This window comes from Micromys minutus, assembly GCF_963924665.1.
Source record: "Micromys minutus genome assembly, chromosome: 28".
In the NCBI taxonomy this organism is placed as follows: domain Eukaryota; kingdom Metazoa; phylum Chordata; class Mammalia; order Rodentia; family Muridae; genus Micromys; species Micromys minutus.
In genome coordinates this window covers 6,099,787-6,126,328 of record NC_137963.1, presented here as the reverse complement: position 1 = coordinate 6,126,328, position 26,542 = coordinate 6,099,787, and positions in this window count along the sequence as shown.

Here is a 26,542-nt window from a genome sequence, read left to right as displayed (position 1 = left end):
TTTCTACTTGGTTGATTTCAGCTATGAGTTTGATTATTTTCTACCATCTACTCCTCTTGGGTGTATCTGCTTCTATTTCTTCTAGAGCTTTCAGGTTTGCTATTAAGCTACTAATATATGCTTTCTCTGGTTTCTTTTTGGAGGCACTCTGAGCTTTTTTTTTTTTGTTTTTTTTTTTTTGTTTTGTTTTGTTTTTTGTTTTTTTAAGTACTGCTTTCTTTGTATCCTATAAGTTTCTGTATGTTGTGTTTTCATTTTCATTAAAATCCAAAAATTCTTAATTTCTTTCTTTAGTTCTTTCTTGACCAAGTTATCATTGAACGGAGCATTGTTCAGCTTCCATGTATATGGACATTTTGTTGTTTTTGTTGTTATTGAAGACCAGCCTTAGTCCATGGTGATCTGATAGGATGCATGGGAGTATTTTGATCTTCTTGTATCAGTTGAGGCCTCTTTTGTGATGGACTATATGGTCAATATTGGAGAAGGTACCATGAGGTGCCAAGAAGAAGGTGTATTCTTTTGATTTAGGATGATATGTTCTATAGATAATAGGTTAAATCCATTTGGTTCATAACTTTTACTAGTTTCACTGTGTCTCTGTTTAGTTTTGCTTCCATGATTTGTCTATTGATAAGAATGGAGTATTGATAAGAATGCACCTCCCACTATTATTGTGTGGGGTACAATATATGCTTTGAACTTTAGTACAGTTTCTTTTATGAATGTGGGCATCCTTGTGTCAAGAGCATGGTTGTTCAGGATTGAGAGTTTGTCTTGATATATTTTTTCCTTTAATGAGTAAAAATTGACCTTCCTTATCATTTTGATAACTTTTGGATGAAAATCAATTTTATTTGATATTAGAATGGCTACTCCAGCTTATTCCTTGGGACCATTTGCTTGAAAGGTTTTTTTTTTTTTTTTTCCCAGCCTTTTACTCTGAGGTAGTGTCTGCCTTTGTCTCTGAGATGAGTTTCCTGTATGCAGCAAAATGCTGGATCTTGGTTACGTATCCAGTCTGATAGCCTATGTCTTTTTATTGGGAAATTGAGTCCATTGATGTAAAGAGATATTAAGGAATAGCAATTGTTGATTCCTGCTATTTTTGTTGTTTGAGGTAGCATTCTTTGTGTACTTTTCTTCTTTAGGGGTTTTTGCAAGAACAGTAAGTTTTTTGCAAGTAACCTGGGCTGCCATTTGTTTTCTTTTACAGTCTGTATGATGTCTCTCCAGGATCTTCTAGCTTTCATAGTTTCTGTTAAGAAGTCTGGTGTAATTCTGATTTGTCTGCCATTTTATGTTACTTGTCCTGTTTACCTTACTGCTTTTAGTATTTTTTGTTTGTTTGTTTTGAATGTTTGGTGTTTCTACTATTATGTGTCAGGAGGAATTTCTTTTCTGGTCCAATCTATTTGGAGTTCTGTAGGCTTCTTGTTTGTTCATGGTCAACACTTTCAGTAGGTAGGGGGAATTTTTTTCTATGATTTTGTTGAAGATATTTACTGGCCTTTTTAGTTGGGAGTTTTCACTCTCACACCCGTTATCCTTAGGTGTGGTCTTATCATTGTGTCCTGGATTTCCTGCATGTTTTTGTCTAGGAGCATTTTAATTTTTACATTTTCTCTGACTGATATGTCAATGTTTTCTATGTTTTCATCTGCCCCTGAGATTCTCTCTTCCATCTATTATATTCTCTTGTTGATGCTTGCTTCTATGACTCCCTATCTCTTTCCTAGGTTTTCTATCTCTAGGATTGTCTCCTTTTGTGATTTATTTATTGTTTCTATTTCCATTTTCAATTTCTTCACCTGTTTCTTTGTGTTTTCCTATAGCTCTTTAAATGATTTTTGTGTTTCCTATTTAAGGGCTTCTAATTGTTTATCTGTGTTCTCCTGGTTCTCCTGCAATTGTTTAAGGGAGTTATTCATGTAAATCTCCAGGACCTCAGTCATGATCATGAAGTATGATTTAAAGTCCAAGTCTTCTTTTTCTGATTTGTTGCCATATCCACTATTTGCTCTGGTGGAAGAACTGGGTTCTGATGTTGCCAGGTTGTCTTGGTTTCTATTTCTACGGTTCTTACGTTTTCCTCTTACCATCTCATTGTCTATGATGCTAGGTAATCTTGATGTCTCTCTCTGGAGCTTGTCTCTTTTATGGGTCTGTGGGCCCATGCACTCAGGAGGGAGATTACTCCTGGGTATTCAGTTCTTGGTGGGTAGTCTGTGAGTTCAGATGGCAGTGGGCCAGCTCTTGCATTGAACTTGAATTCCCCATTTTTAAGCTGCACTGTGCTTTCTGTGCTCAGAGAGTTCTTGGTGACCTCTCCCATGTGGGCTCAGGAGGGAGAGCCCTCTTTCAGATCCTCTGATTGCTCAGCAATCGTCAGGCAGGTTACAAGTTCTGATGGCAGTGGGCCGTTTCTTGCTCTGGCTGGAACTGTTTATTCTTGGCCTGTACCATGCCACCTGCGCCCTAAGATTTCCTGGTGGCTTCTCCCCTGATGGTCAGTAGAGAGGAAGTGTGGACTCACCCATGGGCTCAGGAGTGAGAACTCTACTGTGGCTCCTCTGGGTGCTCAACAATCCATGGTCTCAGGAGGGAATGCACCCCTGTGGCTCCTCTGGTTGTTCATCAGTCTCCACCAAAAGTTTTTAAAAACTCTTTGCTACATAACAAAATATCATAAAGTTGAATCCTCTTATTCTGAAAACTAGGTTTTCATCAATTTTAAGTGGTTACTCACCTGATAGAAAAATCTAATTGTTATTTCAACTTTAGTTCTTTGATTGGTAGTCAGTTTAAATTCCAAATGTTTATTTCAGTCATTGATGTATCTTCGACTATAAATTTTCTGGTGAATAGTTATCATTTTTAATTTTGTTGTGTGAAATTTTTAATTAAAATATTATATTATCCAGATAACTCATAAACATAAACTTATAAGCAGAGTTTCTTCACTGATATGAAATGTCACTTTTATCAGGTACTGTGTTTTCTCATTTTTACTAGTTAGTTATTTATTTTCTAATTCTTGTCTTTAAATTGATTCTCATTGTTTTTCTCTTCATTCATTTTGATTTGGTAAGTAGAAAAAAATCATGTTAACTCATACTTCTACTGTTCTGTTACTAAGTGCATTAAGAGTAGCTTTGAGAGATGTGGTAGTTTGAGTATGCTTAGCCCAGGGAGTGGCACTATTTGAAGGTACGGTCTTGTTGGAATAGGTGCACCTCTGTAGGAATAGGGTTCTAAATCCTCATTCTAGCTGTCCGGAAGCAGTTTTCTAGTGACATGCAGATGAAGATAGAGAACCTTCAGCTCCTCCAGCACCATACCTGCCCCCAGACGCTGATGTACCTCTGCTTTGACAATAATTGACTAAATGTATGAACCTTTAAGCCAGCCTCAACTAAATGCTGTCCTTTATAAGACTTTCCTTGGTCATGTTGTCTGTTCATAGCAGTACAACCCTGAGACAATGAATCTTTTAAATAGAGATCATGTGAACAGATGGCAACAAACATGGATCTGCAAGTAACTCAGAGGTAAGACAAATATAGTCCTTTGAGTAATTGCTCTAGAGTGGTATATCTAGGTCAAGTGGCAGTTCAATATAGAGTTTTCAGAGAACTCAACAAACTTATTAACAAAGTGACTGCACTAGATGCATCCGTGTAAGAAGTATAAGCTTTCTCCTCTCACCACAGACATACCAGCACTTTCATTTGTGTTCCCGAAAGCCATTCCGTCCAGGGTGAAAAGTTAAAGTAGTTTCCCTGAGGGGTCAAGATTTCAGAACTTTCAAAGATGTTTGCTAATGATTTGTGTTTATTCACTTAAGAATCTGCTCTTCAGTTCATTGCCTATTTTAAATTGTTTATTATTTGGGGTTCTTTGTATATATTATACATTTATTTGTCAGACAAAGATCTTTCTTCTAGTTATATGGGTTTTTTTTTTTTTTACTTGTTTAATGATTTTCTCAGTTTTACAGAAAGCTTTCAGTTTCATTAAATCACATTGGTTTTTTTCTTTCCTTTGCTATTGGAGTCCTATTAAAAATATTCTGACCTATAAATTGATATGAGGACAGACACTTCCTAATTGTTCCCCTAGCAGATTGTAAGTATTGTAATTTTTGTTGAAGTCATTGATTCATGAGCTCTAAAGACTTAGCTTCATTTTGATGAATGTAGAACTCCAAGATTCCTAGCACATTTATTGAAGATACCTTTTTTCAAAATATATTTCTGGATTCTTTTCCAAAGATATGGTAAATATAGTTGTGAAATGTTATATCTGGGTCCTAAATTCTATTTGACTGGTCTATATGTCATTATGCTACATTTATTACTATTTTATGTATAGTATATAAAAATAAGGTATAGTAATATCTTTCATAGAATTCTTTTTGTTTTGGATTATTTTGAGTCATCTTAATCTTCATTATGTCCATATAAATGTTTGGACTGTGAAAAATGATCCTCGAATTTTGACTGGCACTGCACTGAATCTCTAGACTGTGTTTAATAGAATGGCCTTTGATACAGAAGTATAAAAAGTCTTTCTCTCTGCTAGTGTCTCTGCATGTCTTAAAGTTTTCTTTGTAGACATTGTTTATTTTCTTAGGTAAGTTTGTTAACTTAACTCCTAAATGTATATATATGTATGTGTCTGTCTTTGTGTGTGTGTGTTATTACCCTGATTTTTTGAACATTTCTTTTTTTAGTATTATTACATTAAAACATTATTGATGTTTGTGTTAATATTGTACCTTGTAACACTGTGATTATCATATATAAAAAATTTGGTGGAAATTTTAGGGTCTTTTATGTATATAATCACATAGTTCATGAAAAAGAATTCTTTGAATTTCTTTTTGAATTTGTATGTTTTTTATTCCCGTTTTGTACATTATTGATCTAGTTAAGACTTCAAGCTGTGTACTAAATAAAAGCAGAGGAGTGACATTCTTGTCTTATTACTGACCATACTGGGGGTGCTTCAAAAACATTTTGCACATGTACACAACTGAATATTACACAGCTATAAAGAAAAATGATATTATAAAATTTTCAGGAAAGGGATGAAACTGCAAAACAAATTGATTAAGGTAACTCAGTCCCAGAATGACAAATGTAGTCTGTCTCTCAAATGTACATTTTTGTTTAAAACTTTTTATCAAGTACATTTAAGTTCTTTAACTTGCAGTACGTGTGAGAGACAAGAAACTATAACTATGCCTTGAAGTGGGATCTTTAAGGGGATAGTATATAGATGGCAAAATAAAAGTAGAAAGATGAAATGCAGTCATTATTTTTAATAGCTGAGTAGTACTCTATTGTATAAATGTACCACATTTTCTATATCCATTCCTCTGTTGGAGGACATCTTAGTTCTTTCCAGCTTCTGGCTATTATAAATAAGGTTGCTATGATCATAGATCATGTGTCCTTGTTATATGTTGGAACATCTTTTAGGCATATGCCCAATAGCAGTATAGCTGGTCTTCGGGTATTACTATTTATTTGTTCTGTAATATTTAAGACCTAAATTTGAATGTCCATCACTCATGAAAAAGAAATATATTCTCATGCCTGAAGCTGCAAATCTGGCCCATAGACAAGCCGGTTCTGAAAGGTTACTGGCCTTTTATAGTGGAGCATGTGTCCTTGTTATATGTCATAGTATCTTTTGGGTTTATGCCTGGGAATGGTATAGCTGGGTCCTCAGGTAGTACTATATTCAATTTTCTGAGGAACTGCCAGACTGATTTCCAGAGTAGTGGTACCAGCTTACAATCCCACCAACAGTGGAGAAGTGTTCCTCTTTCTCTACATCCTCACCAGCATCTGCTGTCACCTGAGTTTCTGGTCTTAGCCATTCTTACTGGTATGAGGTGGAATCTCAGGGTAGTTTTGATTTTCATTTCCCTGACTAAGGATGTTGAACATTTCTTTAGATGCTTCTCAACCATTCAATATTCCTCAGTTGAGAATTCCTTGTTTAACTCTGTCCCTCATTTTTAGTAGGTTTATTTGATTCTCTGGAGTCTAGCTTCTTGAGTTCTTTGTATATATTGGATATTAACCCTCTATCACATGCAGGATTGGCAAAGATCTTTTTCCATTCTGTTGGTTGCCATTTTATCCTAATGTCAGTGTCCTTTTCCTTACAGAAGCTTTGCAATTTTATGAGGTCCCATTTGTGGATTCTTGATTTTAGAGCTTAAGCCGTTTGTGTTCTGTTCAGGAAATTTTCCCCAGTGCCCATGTGCTCTTTCCCACTTTCTCTTCTATTAGTTTGAATATATCTGGTTTTATGTGGAGGTCCTTGATCCACTTGGACTTAAGCTTTATACAGGGCAATAAGAAGGTATTTATTTGCATTCTTCTACATGCTGACTGCCTGTTGGACCAGCATTATTTGTTGAAAACGCTATTTTTTCCCCATGGGATGGATTGAGCTTCTTGAATTCTTTGGCAAATGGATGGATCTAAGAAATATCATCCTGAGTGAGGTAACCCAATCACAAATATAACACCCATGGTATGTGCTCACTGATAAATGAATATTAGCCTAAAATCTTGGAGTACCCATGTGAACAACACTACTCCTAGAACATATGCTAACTAAATAAAGTTTGCATATAAGGCATGTGATACCTTCTTAGTAGTTATTGATTAGGGAGGCACATGAGATGTGTAGAATGAAAGGATGCTGAGGCCCCATTGGTGAAGATGGCACACACTCTGGCTGCAGAGCACAAATAATTCTATCTCAAATGAACCATTAAACTTCCTGATAGCTAGGTTTTATAATGCAAGAAGGTGCAATTTAGGTTGCTATGGGATTAAGGCAGTAGACTACTCTTCCATAAATGGAAAATCTTTACTGGATTCCCCTTTCCCAGTGTTTCTGATGCATTACAAAAAGAGATGGAGTACACAACTCAGAGGTAGTAGATAGTTAAGCTGAAAAACAAAAACAGAAACCTCAGTTATGGTTCCCAAGGAAAAAAAAAGATTTAGCAACATAATTTGTAGCTATAAGATAAGAACATATGTATACATATATGTATGTATGTATATGTATATATGATGATTAATGTAATCCAAGAGGCAAAAAGAAGAAAGCAGAGAAGGTAGTTATGGCCTAGAATTTTTTAAAGGTTGGAAATGGGCAAGAATTAGTTATAGGAATGAAAAAAAATACTTAAAGATATATCAAAACTCTAAGTAAAACAAAATTGTATTTCCATGTCTTCTCCCAAGTTTTAAGCAATTTTGTGGCTATCTGGAGTTACAGGTAATCATGAGCTTCCAGGCATGGTTACTTGAGAGATGGTGCACATTCTTACACTTAAGCAAAACAGTCATATACATAAAACAATAAAATAAATAAATCTTTAAGAAAAGATAAGGTAGAGAGCGCTTATGAAGACACATGATATGGAGGTCTGCCTCACATGTAGCTACACACATGTGCACACATATATACATGCACACACACAAACACACACTCATAAACCTAGAAGATACAACTGCATATTAAGAAATTACAGGAAGCAAGCAAAGTTATAACTTATGTGTATAAATTCAACTCACAGGAGGTTGAGGCAGAATGATTACTATGAATTGAATTTTATACCGACACATGCTACTTAGTGAATTTTATGCTATTCTAGTGCCCTTAAAAAACTTGCCTCAAAATATCCAAACAGTAGGTGGGTTCATGGCATCTACCCTTTACTGGAAGTCCCGCCTGGCTACAGGAGGTGGCCATTTCAGTCCCTATATCCCACATTAGTGAAAATCTCAACTGGAGTCATCCACATACACTTCCTAGTCTCCCCCATCCCAACTCTTCAACTAGGACCAGAGATGTTCATCAACAATTTCTGTTTCAATCCCCAGTCCTCCAGATCCCTCTCTCCCCACACATGGAGATGTGTGCAGAGGCTGAGAGAACAACCAACCCGTGACTGGCCTAAATTGAGACCCATTCCATGTGAGAGAGCCAATCCCTGAAACTTAATGATACTATCCTATGCTTGCAGACAGGGACCTAACATAACTGTCTCCTGAAAGGCTTCATCCAACAACAGATAGAAACAGATACATAGACCCCACAGTCAAACGTCAGGTAGAGCTAAGGGAACCTTGTGTAGAGTGCGGAATACAATTGAGCGAGTTGGAGGGGTCAAGGACAGCACAAGATCTACAGTGTCAACTAACATGAGCCCACGGGGACTGAAAGAGAAAGAACCACCTATCAAAAAGCATACAGGGGCTGCACCTGGGCGTCTTACATCTTTGTAGCAGATACACAGCTTGGTCTTCCTATAGGTCCCCTAACAGTTGGAGCAGGGGCTATCTCTGACACTGCTGCCTCTCACTGGATCCCCTTCTCTAACTAGACTGCCTGGTTGGACCTCAGTGGGAGAGGATATGCTTAGTCCTGCTGTGACTTGATGTCCCAGGATGGGTTTGTATCCACAGGGCAGGGGTGCGGTTTCCTCTTCTCTTAGGCCAGGGGAGGGCTGTAATGAGGGAGAAATTGTAAGGGTAGGACTGGGAGGATGAAAGTGAAGGCGGCTATGATCAGAATGTAAAGTGAAATATCAAAACAGTAGAAACAAAAGAATTTATTATACAATGGTTGAGAGACTAAATATATAAAAAGTATAAGAATCAAAGTTAAAGATAAGACTGTTTAACTATTTTTATATTATCTTTCAACCTTTAAAAAAATGCTTCTTCACCTGGACCGGGGAGTAAGATACATCTGACTCACATGGCAAAGGTCTTGGTTACTGGGTGGTTTGCTGATCTTCCTGAATTCTGTTTCCCTATTGTGAAATAAAAATATTCTTAGCATTTCAGAAACACTATCAACAGTTTAACCAATAATAATAGGCCAAAGCTAAATTTTATATACATTTATAGATTGCAACTTAATGTAGATTCTATGCTCTCCTAAACTGGGCGTGATTAAGAGTCAAGGATGAATACTTCGGTGATATGGGAACGTAGCATGGGAAACCAGAGCCTGGTATACTATCACTGTTATTTAAGTTTATAGTCCATGTACTATCTTGTTTGGTGCCTCATTTTTACTTACTTGCTTAAAAATGGGTATTTTATTCATCTTTCAGAATTGAACATATTTTAAAGTACTCGAAGAAAATATGGTACAAATGGAAGCCCATTCACACACTGTTGAAACCTGATGTCAGAATTTTAATACAGAATGATTCTCTGCTGTGTTTGGTAACCTCATTCTTAAGCCACAGAGTACAAATTAAGAATCTTTAATAGAAAGCATCATAGATCTTCATTAGTCTAACTTTCCTCCCATCAATAATGTTGGGCCAATTGTAACTGCTTTCAGACACGAGGAACTTGCTTCTGTTTTTGCTGGAGGATTTGAGCTGTGTGTGACTCCAATGTAAACTGACAATAAAAGAGAGGAATTAACATAACTGACTGTTTCAGTTATGAAGATTAAATAGCCTTTTATTGCAGATGTTTGCCAAGGAAAATGCTCCCCAGTGGAAGACTTTAAGCAGTTAAGATAGATTTGATGAGAGTTTTAATTGCTATTATGCAACTAGTAATAGAGAGCCTTTATTAAATGTCAAACAAGAGCCAATGGCTAGTTTTAAAGAGAAGCTTCTCCCTAGAACAGACCCGAGGCTTTTCCAACAGCACATTAGCAACAGCAGCAGTTCCATCAGCCATCACAAATATTTATAAAGGACCCAGTATGCACATGACAATATCATAAATATGCTGGGTCTGCTGCAGATAGGCAATAAGCAGACCGTGCTGTGGATGAGCTACTGATCTGACGCAAACACCAGGTACCATGGAACCTGAAATAAATATAAACATGTATGTGTGCTAATTTGTATACATTTTATGCACTCTATTTAAAAATGATCCATTGGGTAACAAAAACAATCAGAGGAAGAGACTGATTAATACTGAAGGTGCTCAGAAACCGTGATTTTTCAAAAGGTTTCCCATAGAGGTTTTATTTATTATTTTTGTTTTGTTTTTCTTTGTTTTGTTTCATTCTTTTTACAGCTTGTAGAAAAAATATTTAGCTATATTATAATGGAAAATACTTGGGCTCTAATCTGCCATTAACCTAATCTGAAGCATTTTTTTTTTCACTTTTCTGGGTTTGACAGCTTACATGTAAAAAGAGGCTTTGTTTGTTTGTTTGTTTGTTTACATTCTGAGGACCTATGCTGCCTCTAAGAATTATGGGGTTTATAAAAGAATGAGTAAATACCATATAGATATATCATAATTAATTTCACAAAATTATTTCATACAGCTTAAATCTATTCACTGCATGAAACATATGCATACTAACAAAAGAATGAAATTCCCAGGAAACGAATGTAGTTAAAAATATATAACAGCAGCTAACTCAGGAAATTCAACTCAGTGTTTAACAGACTCCCGAGTGTAGAAAAATATAAGATAGTTTTTACCTGATTCAACATACTATCAAGCTTTCTGTTAATGTCATCTTCCCCTAACTGCCCTGTGGCTTGTGGTGATACGAACTTTTATTTTTTTCTGAGAGAAGATTTCACATCAAGTCCTGAAGTCCTGGCTGTCCTGGGAGTGTGTTGTTTGTTTGTTTGGTTGGTTGGTTTGTGTTGGGTGTTGGAGGGGAGGTGTTTGTTTGTGGTGGTGGTGGTGGTGGGTGTGCATGTGTGTGTGTGTTTGTGAGTGTGTGTGTGTGTGTGTGTGTGTGTGTTTCAGACTGACCACTGCTTATTCGAAATATTCCTCCTCTGTCCGATTTATAGCTGGCAAAGATTATCTCCCATTATGTGTGTCTCATCTCCACCAGGTTGATTTCTTTCCTTTGCTGTGAAGAAGCCTTTTAGGTTTATGAAGTCTCAGGTATGAATTGTTGGTCTTGATTTCTGGGGGAAAAAATGAGTTCTATTCAAGAGTTCTGTCCCATGCCTATATCATACAGAGAACTGCCTGTTTTCTTTGAACAGTTTCAGTGTTTCAGGTTTTATGTTTAAGTCTTTGACCCATTGGCACTTTGGGTTGATGCAAGGTAATAGGTACAGAACAAGGTTCATTTCTCTGTGTGTGGACACCAGGTTTTCTAGAACCACAGTTGTCTAAGAGACTCTCAATACACACAACCAATGTACTTGTTTCCCTTGTTGCCCCACAGAGGGAAACAGTAAGTCCCTACGTCTGAAGACACTATAAATGTTAGAAACAGGGCTACAGGCCCTAACCTGAAATTGACATGCATACCTTCTCTCTGAGGACTAACTTTCATAACAGCCTAAGGTACTATTCAAATTCCAAAGGAGGAAGACAATCAATAGTCCTACTAAGCTATGATTTTATTAACAATATCAATGGCTAGCATAGCATAAAATTCTAAGTGCATAGTGGCACACATACTTAGGTGGTAAGTAACAGCTCTCTAATTGGATTTAATACCTGGTGAACAGAAGGGATAGCATATTTGGCAGTGGAAACCTAACTAACTATATAATGCTAGAAAGTCAGAGTTGTGGATCCCAGTCCCAGTGGATACATCCACAGAATTCTCCCACACCTAAGGCTCAGCGAACACTTCAGAATAGGAGACTGAAAGACTGTATGAGCTATGAAATCAGAGAATTTGAGATATATTATATCACTCAGAAATTTTAGAAGCTACACCTGCATACTTCACCAATGTGACTACCCGGTTGTTAGCTGAACAATAATATGATCAAAGAGTATGCCAACATAGATAATAAGTCTTCAAAACCATACATATAGCATCCAGATAATTAAGGAAAACTGGAAATGGGAGAGGTGAGCTTCCCCAGGGACAAGCACACTCATCTGTCATCCAGGGCCAAGAGGTCTGGTCTAAAATCATATATACAACTAACATTATATGGATGGATCTGGTTATATTTAGAATGCATATATATATATATATATATATATATATATATATATATATATACATACATACATACATACATACATACATACATATATATATATATATATATATATATATATATATATTCATTTGTCATTGCAATGCCAGGGAAAGAAGAAGCGTTGAATTTGAGAAGATTGTGGATTGTGGCTGTGTTAGGAGGAAGAGATGGGAGAGAGAGAGAGAGAGAGAGAGAGAGAGAGAGAGAGAGAGAGAAGAGCATTCCTAAAATATATTTGAGTTGATAACTACTGTGCCATTCCTTAGGATTGTGTTGTATGTTGATTCCATCTTCGTTCTGAACAGCAATGGCTGAGATCAAGAGAACGTCCATGGATTTTAGAGTAGGATCCACTCAACTACTTTTCATCGCCGCAACACTAGAAAATGTCTCCCTCTCTGATACTTCCAAACTTAAAAGGTATACTTCTTACTGAAAATAAAATAATATACAAATCCCTATATGAGAAATTAACATTCATATTCAGTTCCTCTACTTTTGATTCTGGAAAGGTGACTTTTTTTTTTTTTTTTTACTTACTCCAGATTAAAGGAAATTTATTAGGTTCCTAATCTGAGGTAGCCATTCTCACAAACTGCTTTCCTATTGGGATGAGGATTCAGTGCTGATGAAGAAGGTGCACTGAGGGTCAACATCAGCACCAGTGTTCACCTCTCTCTGCTGCCTGAATGGATATGACATGACCAAGTGCTTCACACTTTTGCCACTGTCCCGCGCAACCGTCTCGCCTGCAAGAACGACGCGGCACACGAAATAGAATCCTTCTGCGGTAAACTTTATTATCCTCGAGAACCAGCACTTGTTACACGTGACGAAAAAGACGGAGAAGACCAAGAAATCCAAGAAGACGAACAGGACGAACAAGACGAACGAGATCCACGAGACGAACGAGACCAACGAGAGAGCGGAACTAATTAGCCCGTCCCCTTATAAAGGGATCAGTCCTTGCCTTGGACACGGAGCCCCCTGATTGGTTGAAACTCATCAGGCCCTATGACGCCATGGGAGAGGCAGAGCTCAAGAAGTGGAAAGTTACCCAGCACGTGCGCACATGGCTTGTTTACTGCTAACTCCAGCCGGATGTCGGCGCCATCTTGTAATGGAGAATGTGCAGGCAGCGCTCCACATGCCACCACGATTTTCTTGCCAGGACAACCTGTAACCTAAAACGGTGAGGCAAGCCTTTCCTTTCTCAGGTTCTGTTTTTTTAAAAAAGTATTTTATCACAGCAGAGAAAGAAAAAATAACTGACAGAAGCAGAAGAATTAAGAGCGAAAGTAGGCTCAGTCAAGGGGGTTTGGTCACAATGGAAAGGTGAGTGATTACTACTTTTGAGGAAGAATGTGAGAAATTGTTGTCCATGCGTAGCAGCATTGAAAATAAATGGAGGCAAGCCTTTGCCCAGGTGCTTTCTAGTTTAGCTGCAAGGAAGAAAAATGTTACTACACTTTTAATCCATTCTTTCTAGTCCCTAGGATCTAATGTGTGCCCAAGATCCATCTGCCTTTGACTGTGTTCTTGCAGGCTAAGGAGTATTATGAAGCATCTTCTTAGTGAAAAGACAGCAGAGTCAGTAAGAATGCACTAGGTAAATAAGAGCCTGCTACATGTTTGTAGAGAGCCGATCCTTTCAAAAAAAATAGTTTCCTTCACCTCCACAGTATTGGAAACACAGTAAATCTTTACTGAAAGATAAAATAAAAATATATAGAAAATTATTGACACATTTGTAGTCTGGCTAGTACTTTAGACAAGTTAAACAATTTACTCATTATATTTCAGCTTTTCTTTTCATGTATTCATGAGTAATACATACATGCATTTATGCTTGCTTGCATGTTTGATGATGTGCCTATGTGTAGATACACACACGGAAAAGATCCAAGTTGGATAATGTAATGACTATTCTTTGTTGTCAAACTACATTTGGGATTACAACACAAAATGTAGGACATCCCTCTCAGGGGATTGTTTGATCAGTTTCAAGTAGGAAGTCCCACCACTATACTGGATCTTTGAGCTAGGAAGATCCGCCTTTAACCTGGGTCACACCTTCTGCTGGAAACTTATAAAATGGCACTGAAGGAAGCTTTAGGTCTTCGACTGCTGCCCATCCTTTTATTAGTACATCCATTCCATCACTGGCACCAGCGTCTACTTCTCTGGGATTCCAGCATATACTGAGGAGCAGCAGAGACATACAGCCTTATGGACTGAGCAACTACTGGGTTCTTGGACTTTTCATTCACAGCCAACTATTGTTGGATTAATTAGACTGCAGCCTGTTCGTCATTCTAATAAATAACATCTATATGAACATCTCCAGGGATTCTCTGTGTCAGTGTTCTACATTCTGGGATTACATGTTCATGTGTCCAAACAACTCTTATGTGAGTGTTAAATATCTAAACTCTGTTCCTCACTCTCACTCTGGCAACATTTTATCCACTCACCGGATCTTCACTGCAAAGTGTCAACGTTATTATGACCTCCTCATTTTGTAAGTAAGGGAACATTTAGATACAACTATATCACCAGCACAAAGAAAATTTAAACTTAAATCTGCATTTATAATCCTAGACATTGAATTACTTGCCAACACTGAAGTGGGTAAGTCATACTAGAGGTTCAGAGACTAGAAAACAAAAACTTGCCTTTGGTTTCTTGCTGTGTAGTTACGCTGTGATGCTATCAGTTGAAAGGGGATGTCTAAAAACAATATGTAAAGATTTTTGTTGTTTAGGCAGAAAGTGCGGAAAGCAGGAGAGATAGTTTAAGTGTATTTTTTCCTCTTCTGAAATGACTTAATTTCTACAGTGCTCTAATAAGTATGCTTTGCTTGATGGGTTGATGGCTCACTGCATTCTGTTTGTCTCTCTACTGCTCTTCAAAGCCACAACACAGCATTTCAGATAATAGCTAATAAGTAATTGCCATTGCACAGATGTTGTCTGGTCAGATGCCATGCATCTCTTAGTCTGCTCAACATCAGACCTGCACAGCAAAACACATTGTCATTCATGTGGGAAGAGACAGAATTTCTAAAGCCCATCTCCTCTTTTAAAACATCTTTCTTTAATAGACCTAAAGTACACCTGGAGACTCACCTATTCCACTCCTGGGCATATACCTCAAAGATGCTCAACATATAACAAAGACACATACTCCACCATGTTCATAGCAGTATTATTTTTAATAGCCAGAAGACAGAAAGAACCCAGATGTCCTTCAACAGAGGAATGGATACAGAAATTGTGGTACATTTACAAAATGTAGTACTACTTTGCTATTAGAAACAATGACTTTATGAAATTCTTAGGAAAATGGATAGAACTAGAGAATATCATAATGAGTGAGGTAACCCAATCACAAAAGAACACACATGGTATGTAGTCACCAAACATTGGATAATAGTTCCAGAAAGCTCTGAACGCCCAAGACACAACTCACAGACCTAATGAAGCTCAAAAAGAAGGAAGGTCAAAATGTGGAAGCCTCTGTCCTTCTTAGATTAAAAAAAAAAGAAGAAAAGAAAAAAGAAAAAAATCATGTTTTCATCATATATTATTATGTGACAAAATTTGTGAACTATAATATTTTATAAAATAAATAAATAAATAAAATATTGTAATCAAAATAAATAAATAAATAATAGACCTAAAGTACTATCCACATAGGAAAGTATGTTAAGGGACTTAATGTTGTAAATCTCGAATTTTCACATATGAAGGATGGATAAGCTATTTAATGTCAGCAAAAATGAACTTCTAGTACATCATGAAACATGAGACAGAAGAGTACTTATTTATTTTAAAATATACTGCAATTCATTAATGAAAAGTTTGCATGATATATATTTACTATGACACAATATTTATCATATCACTCTCATTTGTGTACATGTGTGAAACTAATTATATATATTATATATTATTATATAATATATATACATATACATACACACACACACACACACACACACACACACACACACACATTCAGCCAAATGGCCATGAAAATGCAAGTATTTTACAGCTTAGTAATAAGATTAAGTACAAAAAATAGTCTGAATTTGTTTTTTAACATTTATTTTATGTTTTGTAATTTAAGCTCTTTATAGCACACTGTGAACTAGACCAAAGTGTTATCAATTTACAAATGAAGTAATAAAAGCTGAAATAAAGTGACCCATAAATGTCTCTATAGAAACCTGTCTGTACAGATTAGCAACATTGTTTCTGACTTCTCTGTACACCATGCTTGGCAACTCCTGTTGTATCAATGGAAGATATTTCAAAATTGTGTTTATTCTAACTAAGTCTGTCTAATAAATAAATCTTGTCCGCTTAAAGGCCATTGCATCTAATCTGGGACTAGAGACCTGAAATAGAACTAGCAGATCATCTAAGCTGACTTTCTGGCTGCACATTTCAACCCTGCATATCAGTTTATAAGAAAATATGCATAGCCAGCTGAGAGCAGGTTGGACATGAAGCAAGAACATGATCTAGAGCAATGACCTAGAAACCAGTGGAAATGTGGATATTGTGTCTATCACACTGATTAATTCAATGATGACAGTCTACTCCAGAAATTATTAGTGAGTGATCTAAACCACAACCCTTCCCCTGACAGTTATTAGGAAATAACAAGTGGTCAAATTCAACACAGTAAGACACAAGAGAAATGCTCGGAGCATCCTAACAAACATATCTTTCAACTGAAAGGAAGAAAGAACGGCCCTTTTCCCTTCTCAATGGCTCCATGAAAACTGCAATTGCTGAATCTGTCTTACCTTCTACAGTCAAACCTTCAGTAAAAACCTGAAGTCAAAGATCATGGTAGGAATTGTTGCATGAACATATGGAGAGGTGACTGAATTGTGTTCTTGATTTTGTACTACATGAAATATTTTTCCTTATATTCTGATATTTGTTGCCATTCTTTAAACTCATAATACAGACCAGAAGATGAAGTCAGAACTGAAAGGAAATGAAATCCGAAGAGGCTGGTGTTAAAAATCTCTTCCTAACTTTTCTCAGAAATGACCCTGCCTGGGAATACATTGCAGTTAATGCATAGAGATCAGACTTTTCAAACATTAATGTAGACCCTTGTGAAAAGCTTGCCACGCATTCTTACCCAGTAACTAGCTCCCAAGTGATGCTGTTTGCTGTTGCAAACCACCCTTTGAAGAATAGCTATAGTATAACCAACAAGGGTTGGAGGCTGAAATCTGTGAGAATTGATTTACGCTCCAACATTCTTACCACATGTAGGTGATACCTCATAAATTATAAAATAATACTTGAAACCCATTTTACAATAAAGCTTGTAAAATTAAAACTTAAAGCCATGGAAGAAGGTGGTGGTAATATTTGCAGTGCTGCTGACAAAAGAAGCTGTTGACTGTCAATGTGGATAATACTGTTTGTAATATGATTAAGGATATAGACCTTAGATTAACCCTATTGTTTTAAGTGTGGCTGTATACTTTTGATGATTTTACAGCCTAAGATAAATTATTTAACAACCTCTATGTTCATTAATTTCCACACAAACAATATGGATGTCCTAGTGGAACTCTGGACAAGAAAAGAGAAAATACACACTTATACATGGTTGGCCAATGGTAAATGTGCCAGTAGTGACAATGGAATGAACGGTGTGGCTATGTCTTGCATAGCTATATAAAGCTTTCCTTTGTTGTATTTCTTCTTTTATGGACAGTGTCTTTTAGAGCATTAAAACTCTTATCTCAATATTTTCTGCTACTTCTTCTAAAATGAAACTTACCTTCCCCCCCGCTTTAATTCTACATCTCTCCACTGATCCACAAATAAAACTCTGGACAATATGTAAACACCTTTTCTTCAGGTTTATTGCTGGGCTGCCATCCAAATATATACTTCATAGAGAATTATATCCTTCCAAACCTCTGCATGGCAAATTTACAGACAGCAAGGAAAACTTTGCCACTTGGACATTTTCCCTTGTCTTTATCTTTTTATCACCATGATTTTCCTCATCTTATCTGCACTGTGCTGAGGTCTCTCATTTTCTTGTGTCCATCATCCTAAAATCTATACACAATTGGATGATGAACTTATTTTTTAGGGTTTTGCTGTGTGTTTTTACTATTTGCCTTATCTTACTGTTTCTATATCTGATGTGTATGTTATAATGCACATGTGGGCAATGTGTGAGAGCATGATGTGTGTGTTGTGTACATGTGTGTGATGTGTATATTTATGACATGTGTGTAATATATGTGCGTAGTGTATATATGCATGATGTGTATTGTGCGGTGTGTGTATGTGCTATGTAGGTTTGTTAGTGGGAAAGGGTACATGACTAGCACATACATGGAACCAAGAAAGCAACTCTTAAGAGTTGATTCTATTTCCACTGTGGGAATCTGGGGGTGAAAGTCAGGCTCTCTGGCCTATGTATCAAGAACCTTTCTAGGCTAAGCTATCTCAGTACACTTCTTTCTTTGAGTAGTTCATCTTCCTTTGCTTACCAGTCAACTGAAATTGCCCTAGAGACAATTAGATATTGTATATTCTCATTTTTACAACCTATTCCTTTATAAAATAAATATATGTAGAAAATAATACAACAAAATGTCCCAGCAGTAATTGAGGCCGGAATTATTTGGCATATTCTTCAATAGATAACATGTACAACAAACATGTTCACATGGAGATGCTACATATGTACACTGTGACTACACGATATATGTTATATGACCAAATTCAACATTTTTCTAAAGATTTTAATTCTAAACTTTCTTATGCAATGTACTTTGACAATTTTATCTTCCTTCAATTACACCTTGCCTTCCTGCAAACCCAACCTAAAGTTCATTTGATCTATGTATCTTTCTGCATATCGATTTATCAACCCATCTTTCATCTCTAAAAGAACACTCAAAAATAAAAATCAAAGCATAAAGCCAAGATACTCAAGTAAAAAGTGCCCCAAAATACCATACACACACACACACACACACACACACACACACACACACACACACACAAACATAAACTCTCTCTCTCTCTCTCTCTCTCTCTCTCTCTCTCTCTCTCTCTTAGAATGAGGGAGGAAAGGAGGGAGAGATTCTGGGCATGAGGAGTGTGGTTGTTATACCCAAAGAAAACTCTTTTCCCTTTCCCATCAGGTATGAAGTTAAAATATTGAAAATATTTTTGACAGAGGTGGGGATTTGTATTTACTTTCCTTTCATTCATGATGGGATTTTTGTCTTGTTTGAACTTGTGAAATTCTTGTGTGAAAGTTGACACAGCCTCTGAGTTTATATGTGTATTGGTCCTGATACATCTTAGAGAAGGCACTAATTCCTTGGTGTTATCCATGATGTCTGGATGTTACAGTCTTTCTGCCATGTAGATCCCTGAGCCTGGAGGGAGTGGTTTGGTGCAAGCTGACCAGTGTAGACATAAGTTCTCTAAAATTTTTCATTCTCCAGACATTGTCTAGTCTTGGTACTCTGGGTTGATTTCCACTTACTAAAAGAAGAACTTTCTCTGATGAGGGTTGACTGAGACATGGACACATGGGTACAGCAATATGCCATTAGCATTCTGCTGTGTCGTTTAATCAGAATAATGGCACTCATTTTTTCCCTTAGCCCATGACCAATCTCAAGTTCTAAGCCATTTTAGCAATGGGAGCTATGGGTTGTAGCTCTTGGAGTGAGATTTCAAACCAAGTAAAACGTGGTTGGTTGCCATCATAACACCTGTGCCACTAGTTTCTCACTGTATCTTGCAGGTGGGTTTCTCTTTAGATCACTTGGTTTGTAGCTGAGTGATATCAATGCTTGATTCCTCCGGTAGTTTGCAGAGGACTTTTCTGTACTGTAGAAGTGACAGTAAGTAGAAGTGAAACCTCTAACTTGGCACCAGCCAACTTCTTTGTGTTCAATGGTGTAAATCAATGTTTTACTTGGAAGCAGGGCCTTACCAGGAGGTTGTGGAGAGCAACCAGTAGCCTTGGCAATGGGATAACTGCCACCATAATTTCTCGAGAGGAGAGAACAGTTCTTAGTTTTAGATATGGCTACAATAACTCCTTATAGTAGAAGCTCAGCTCCTGAGTGATTTGTTCTATTTTATGTAAAAGAGAAGGAAAGACTTGTAACTTCCTTGAGACACGGGGACACTTTAGATTGAGACACAAGGAAAGGGACACAGTAATAAAATCTGAATGAGAATATAACCTATAATTAGTAGAAAACAGGGTAGTAGAGGATGTTTTGAAATCCTTATTCTGTCTGTGAGAAGTTGAATAGAAATTACAGTATAAGAGCCCATGAACAGCACGTGAAGGCAAATTTCCTCAAAGAATGTATGATATCAGCAGCTTGAATATCTGCATTTCCATAGACTAGAATTGGAAGCTAAAATTCAAGAATGCTTACTCATCAAAACTAAGGGAAGCAAGTTATCATGGCATGAGACATTTAATACACATGCACATAAAATGTGCTGTGTATTAAACATTATTTTGAAAATATATATGGAATTTCAACTTGATTTATATTCTGAAACCAGGTTTTCTTTAAGAAAATATTTATTACTGTATATTTACAATATATCTTTGGTGAGGTGTGGGATATATGACAACACACATTGGAGGCCATAAGACAATTTTGTTAAGTGGTTCCCTAGATCCCCCATGGATCCTGGAGAGCATATCCTGAGGCTCATGGATCAAGGAAATTACTTTAGGATTACCTTGCTGACCCTAAAGCCAGTTTTTCAAGTTTGTTGTTTAGAACAAGTAACAGTTCTCAGTGTCAGTACTAATGTATGGATTCGGTTTTAAGGAGTGGAAAACCCTGATTCTTTATACCACCACTAAACTTCAGTCTTGGGTTTGACACCAGAGCATTAATTTTAAACAGTTCAATCCTTCCCACCAGACTCACCTCCTGCTCATCCCTTGCTCTTTCACTTTTATTAACAAAAGAGACCATAAGACAATATGCACTACAAATTCTCCCTAATATCCACTTCAGCTACTACCTACTTAAGGAAGATTTCATCAGTTCCTCATGGCAGAGTGAACGATTCTATTTCCTGCTCTTTCCTGGCTGCTGATATAAGTCTCTATTACAGAAGCTGTTAGATTAAGTTAGATTAGTTGTTGATATGCATTGTTCTTTCCCACATATAAAGGGGATATGATGCAATATTAAGAAGTATGACTGCCATAAGAACGTTTTCACAGTCCTGCAAGTCCATCACATCAAAGCTAAAGTGATCATTTGAATGTGCTGCTTCCCAAGGCACTGCCACTTGCCTGTAACTTTCACAACTGTAGAAACATCCCAGTGTAGTTTTTCTTTTTTTTTTTTCTTTTTTCCTCTTCTTTTCTTTTTATACACTCCAGATTTTATGGCCCACCCTCAGACTATTCCATTTCCCATAACTCCTTTCTGCCCCACCTCCACCCCATTCCTACAAGGATGCCCCCCCCACCCTCTAAACACCTTGGGGCCTCCAGTCTCCTGATGGTTAGACACATCTTCTCTAACTGAACCCAGACCCAGTAGTCCTTTGTTGTATATGTGTTTGGGGCCTCATATCAGCTGGTGTGTGCTGCCTGGTTGGTGATCCAGTGTCTGGAAGATCTCAGGGGTCCCAGTTAACTGAGATTGCCCATTCTTTTACAGGATTTCTCTCCTCCTCAGCTTCCTCCAGCTTTTCTCTAATTCAACACAGGGGACAACAGCTTCTGTTCATTCATTGGTTGACTCTTTCAACTGCTTGTTGGGTCTTTTGGAGGGCAGCCATGATTGGTCCATTTTTATGAGCCCTCAATAGTCTCAGTAATGGTGTCAGGACTCTTAGATATACAAATCTACATTTCTAAAAGAAAAAAAAAAAAGTCAATTGTATGGAATCTTCTTTTTTGAGATTTCCAACATCATGTATCTCAAGGTTTAATATGAGTGAAGGTAGCTGAGTACTTTTGATAAAAATTCAGGTTCTGCTCTATCAAGTATGGGGTGAGTCCTAGATTCTGGTTTTTTATTTGATGTGTGAGTACACTGTAGCTGTTTACAGACACACCAGAAGATGACATCAGATCCCATTACATATGGTTGTGATCAATATGTGTTTACTGGGAATTAAACTCAAGACCTCTGGAAGAGCAGTGCTCTTAACCACTGAGACATCTCTCCAGTGAGTCCAAGATTCTGTATTTTAACAAACTTTCAGGAGACAACAACACTAATAACCTATAGGCTGAAAAACATATTTTCACTACCATGAATTTAATGACTGCTAATATGTAAAGTTCCTACAGGAAAATTCATACTGAAGATAAACTTTGGATTCTGAAACCAACCTGCATTTCTGTACTCTTAAAGAACTATAGGAAATATAAGTATAGAAAGCATAGTTTCTATTTGTAATTTGTATAAATCTTTAGGTTCATTTTATTCATGTACATACACAAGTCATGGTATATAAAATGACACAAGTGAATTCTTTTCATTTTTTCACGATTTTTAAAATTGACTTACTTATTTGTTTGTTTGTATCCCAAACACAGCTCCCCATCCTGGTCCCTTTCTCACACCGTCCCTCCCCCTCTGATCTTCCCCTTTGCCTCTGTGAGCTTGGGACCCCACCCCTCATGCCTGGTAAGCTCTCACCCTGGCACATCAAATTTCTGCCAGATTAGGTGCATCCTCTCCCACTGAGGCCAGACTGGACATCCAAGAAGACTGAGCTTCCTGCCTGCCACACATAAGCTGGAGAGGCCTTGTTCCAACCCCTGTATGTTCTTTGGTTGGTTGTTCCGATTCTTAAGGCTCACGGGAGTCCAGGTTGTTTGTCTTTGTTGGTCTTTCTGTGTGGTTTCCATCCACTCTGGGAGTTCAAGCCTTCCCCCAACTCTCCCATAAGTGTCCGTAGCCCCCATCTGCTGCTTTGCTGTGAGCATCTGCTTCTGCTTTGGTCAGCTGATGGCTAGAACCTCTCAGAGACCAGTTATGCTAGACTCCTGTCTACAAGCCTAACAGTGTTGTTAACAATGTGAGAGATCGGTGCTTGAGCATGGGATAGGTTTCTAGTTGGGCTGATTATGGGGTGGCCTTTCCTTCTGTCTCTGCTTCATCCCCCCATTTCTTTAAGACAGAACAAACTTTGCTTTGAAAGGTTATTGGATGTGTTGGTATCCCTATACTTTTTCCGTGGGTCCTAACTGGGTACGGGAGGTGGCTGCTTCAGGTTCCATGGTGCTATGTTAGGCAACTTGGCTAAGTTCACTGCTTTAGTCAGGGTTTCTATTCCTGCACAAAACAGCATGACCAAGAAGCAAGTTGGGGAGGAAAGGGTTTATTCAGCTTACACTTCCACATTGCTGATAATCACCAAAGAAAGTCAGGACTGGGACTCAAGCAGGTCAGGAAGCAGGAGCTGATGCAGAGGCCATGGAGGAATGTTACTTACTGGCTTGCTTCTCTTGGCTTGTTCAGCCTGCTTTCTTATAGAACCCAGGTCTACCAACCCAGGGATGGCACCACCCACAGTGGGCTAGATCCTTCCACCTTGATCCCTAGTTGTGAAAATGCCTTACAGCTGGATCTCATGGAGGCATTTCGTCAACTGAAGCTCCTTTCTCTGTGATAACTCCAGCTTGTGTCAAGTTGACACAAAACCAGACTGTACAACACCCACATTAACACCCAAAAGCTTCCTCTATCCTAGGGTTCTGGGGATTCCTAGAGATTCTCTGTCCACCACTACTGGCAGTTGCAGATTTCCATTTATTTTCCAGGCTGTCTCTTCCCCAACCCTTCCTCTTTATCCCCTCCCCTACAAATTACCTCCTTCCCTCTGACACACTTGCCTGTTCTCTTTCAACTTGCAAGTATGATTCAAGCATTTTTGCTTGGGCCTTCCTTCTTGTTTAACTTATTTGGGTCCGAGGGGGCCTATCATGGGTATACTGTTACTTATGGCTGATATCAACTTATCAGTGAGTACATACCATCTCTGACTTTTGGGTCTAGTTTACCTCATTCAGATGCTGTTTTCTACTTCAATTCATTTGCCTGCAAAATTCATGATGTCCTTGTTTTAATGCCTGTGTAGTATCCTATTGTGTAAGTGAACCACATTCTCTATATCCATTCTTTGGTTAAGGGACATCAGGGGTTGTTTTCAGCTTCTGTCTATTAAACCTAAAGCTGCTGTGAACATAGTGGAGCATGTGTTCTTGGGATATAGTGCAGCATCCTTTGGGTATATATTAAGTAGAATTTTAACTAGTGCTTCACATAGCACTATTTTTAATTTTCTGAAAATCCACCAGATTAATTTCCAGAGATGTTGTACGAATTCACAGCCCCAGTAGCAATGGAGGAGTGTTCTCTTTTCTCAGTATCCTCACCAGCCTGTGTTGTCCATTGAGCTTTTGGATTTAGCCATTCTGACCAGTATGAACTGGATGATCATTGTGGTTTCAATTTGCATATCTCTGGTGACTAAGGATGTTTGACATTTCTTTTTTTTTATGAACCATTTTATTGATTTACATTTCAAATGATATTCCCCTTTCTGGATAACCCTCCACAAACCTTTAAGTGTTTCTCAAACATTAGGGATTCCTCTATTGAGAATTCTGTTAGTTCTGTGCCCCATTTTTTAATTGTATTATTTGGTTTGTTGGCATTTAACTTCCTTAGTTCTTTATATACTTATGATATTACCCCTTTGTCAGATGTAGAATTAATGAAGATCTTTTCCCAATCTATAGGCCTCTGCTTTGTCCTGTTGAGAGTGTCCTTTGCCTTATAGAATCTTTTCAGTTTCAGGATGCCCCATTTGTCAATCATTGCTATTAGGGTCTGAGTCTTTGGTGTTATGTTCAGAAAATTATCTCCTATACCAATTGATTCAATGTTCTTTCCCACTTTCTCTTCTATTAGGTTGAGTGTATCTGGTTTTATGTTGAAGTATTTGGCTCACATGGACTTTTCTTTTATGCAGACTGATAATTATGTGTTTATTCAGATTATTTATTATGCAGGTGTCTAGTTAGAACAGCACCAATTACTGAAGATACTTTCTTCTTTCCATTGTATGAGTTTGGCTTCTCTGTCAAAGATCGAGTGACTTGAGGTCTGTGATGGTGACTCCTCCAGAGGTTCTTTTATTGTTCAAGTTTGTTTTGGCTATCCTTGGTTGTTTTGTTTTCCCATATAGAATTTAGAATTGTTCTTTCAAGTAAACACTCTATTGGAATTTTAATGGAGACTACATTAAATCTATAGATTGCTTTTGGTAAGATGGCCACTTTCACTATGTTAATCCTACAGATCCATTAGCATAAAAGATCTTTCCATTTTCTGATGCCTTTTTGAATTTCTTTCTTAAGAGACTTGAAGTTCTTGTTGTACATATCTCTTACTTCCTTTGTTAGATTAAAAAAAGATATTTTATACTATTTGTGGTTACATGATAGTATTGATTCCCTAATTTTGTTTTCTGTCCATTTACCATATATGGAAGGAAGGACTACTGATTCCTTTGCGTTAATTTTATATCCAGACACTTTCCTGAAGTTGTTTGTCAGCTGTAGAAGTTTTCTGGTAGAATTTTGAGAATTGCTTGTTATATTATCATATTGCCCACACACAGTGATACCTTGAATTTTTTCCTTTCCAACTCATATCCCCTTGATCTACTTTTTCTTGTCTTATTGCAATAGCCATAATTTTAAGAACTATACTGAATTCAGAGTGGAGGGTGGGCAGGCTTCTCTTGTCCCTGATTTTAATAAAATTGCTTTAAGTTTCTTTGCCTTTAATTTGATGTTGGTTATTGGCTTGCTTCATATTGCTTTTATTATGTTTAGGTATGTGCCTTGAATTCCCTGTCTCTCCAGGACTTTTAACATGAAGAGACGTTGAATATTGACAAAGGTTTTCTCAGTATCTAATGAGATAATAATGTGAATTTTTTACTTTAACTTTGTTTATATAGTGGATTGCATTGATGTATTTTTATATACTGAACCATCCCCACATCCCTGGGATGAAGCCTCCTTGATCTTGATAAATGAAGTTTTCAATGTATTCTAGGGTTCGGCTTGCAAGAATTTTACTGAGTATTTTTGTATTGATTTTCACAGGTGAAACTGGCCTGAAGTTCGCTTTGTTTGTTAAGTCTCTGTGTGGTTTGGGTATTAGGGGAATTGTGGCCTCATAGAATGAATTAGAAAGTGTTCCTTCTCTTTTGGAATATTTTGAGGAGTATTATTATTAGCTATTCTTTGAATATCTGGTAGAATTCTGTACTAAAACCATCCATCCCTGGGCATTTTATAGCTGGAAGAAATTTTAATGTCTGTTTCTATTTCCTTAGGGCTTATGGAACTATTTAGATAGTTTATTTAATCTTCATTTAACTTTGGTCTCTATCACTCTAGAAATTCATTCATTTTGTTTTGCTTTTCCAGTATTGTGAAGTATAG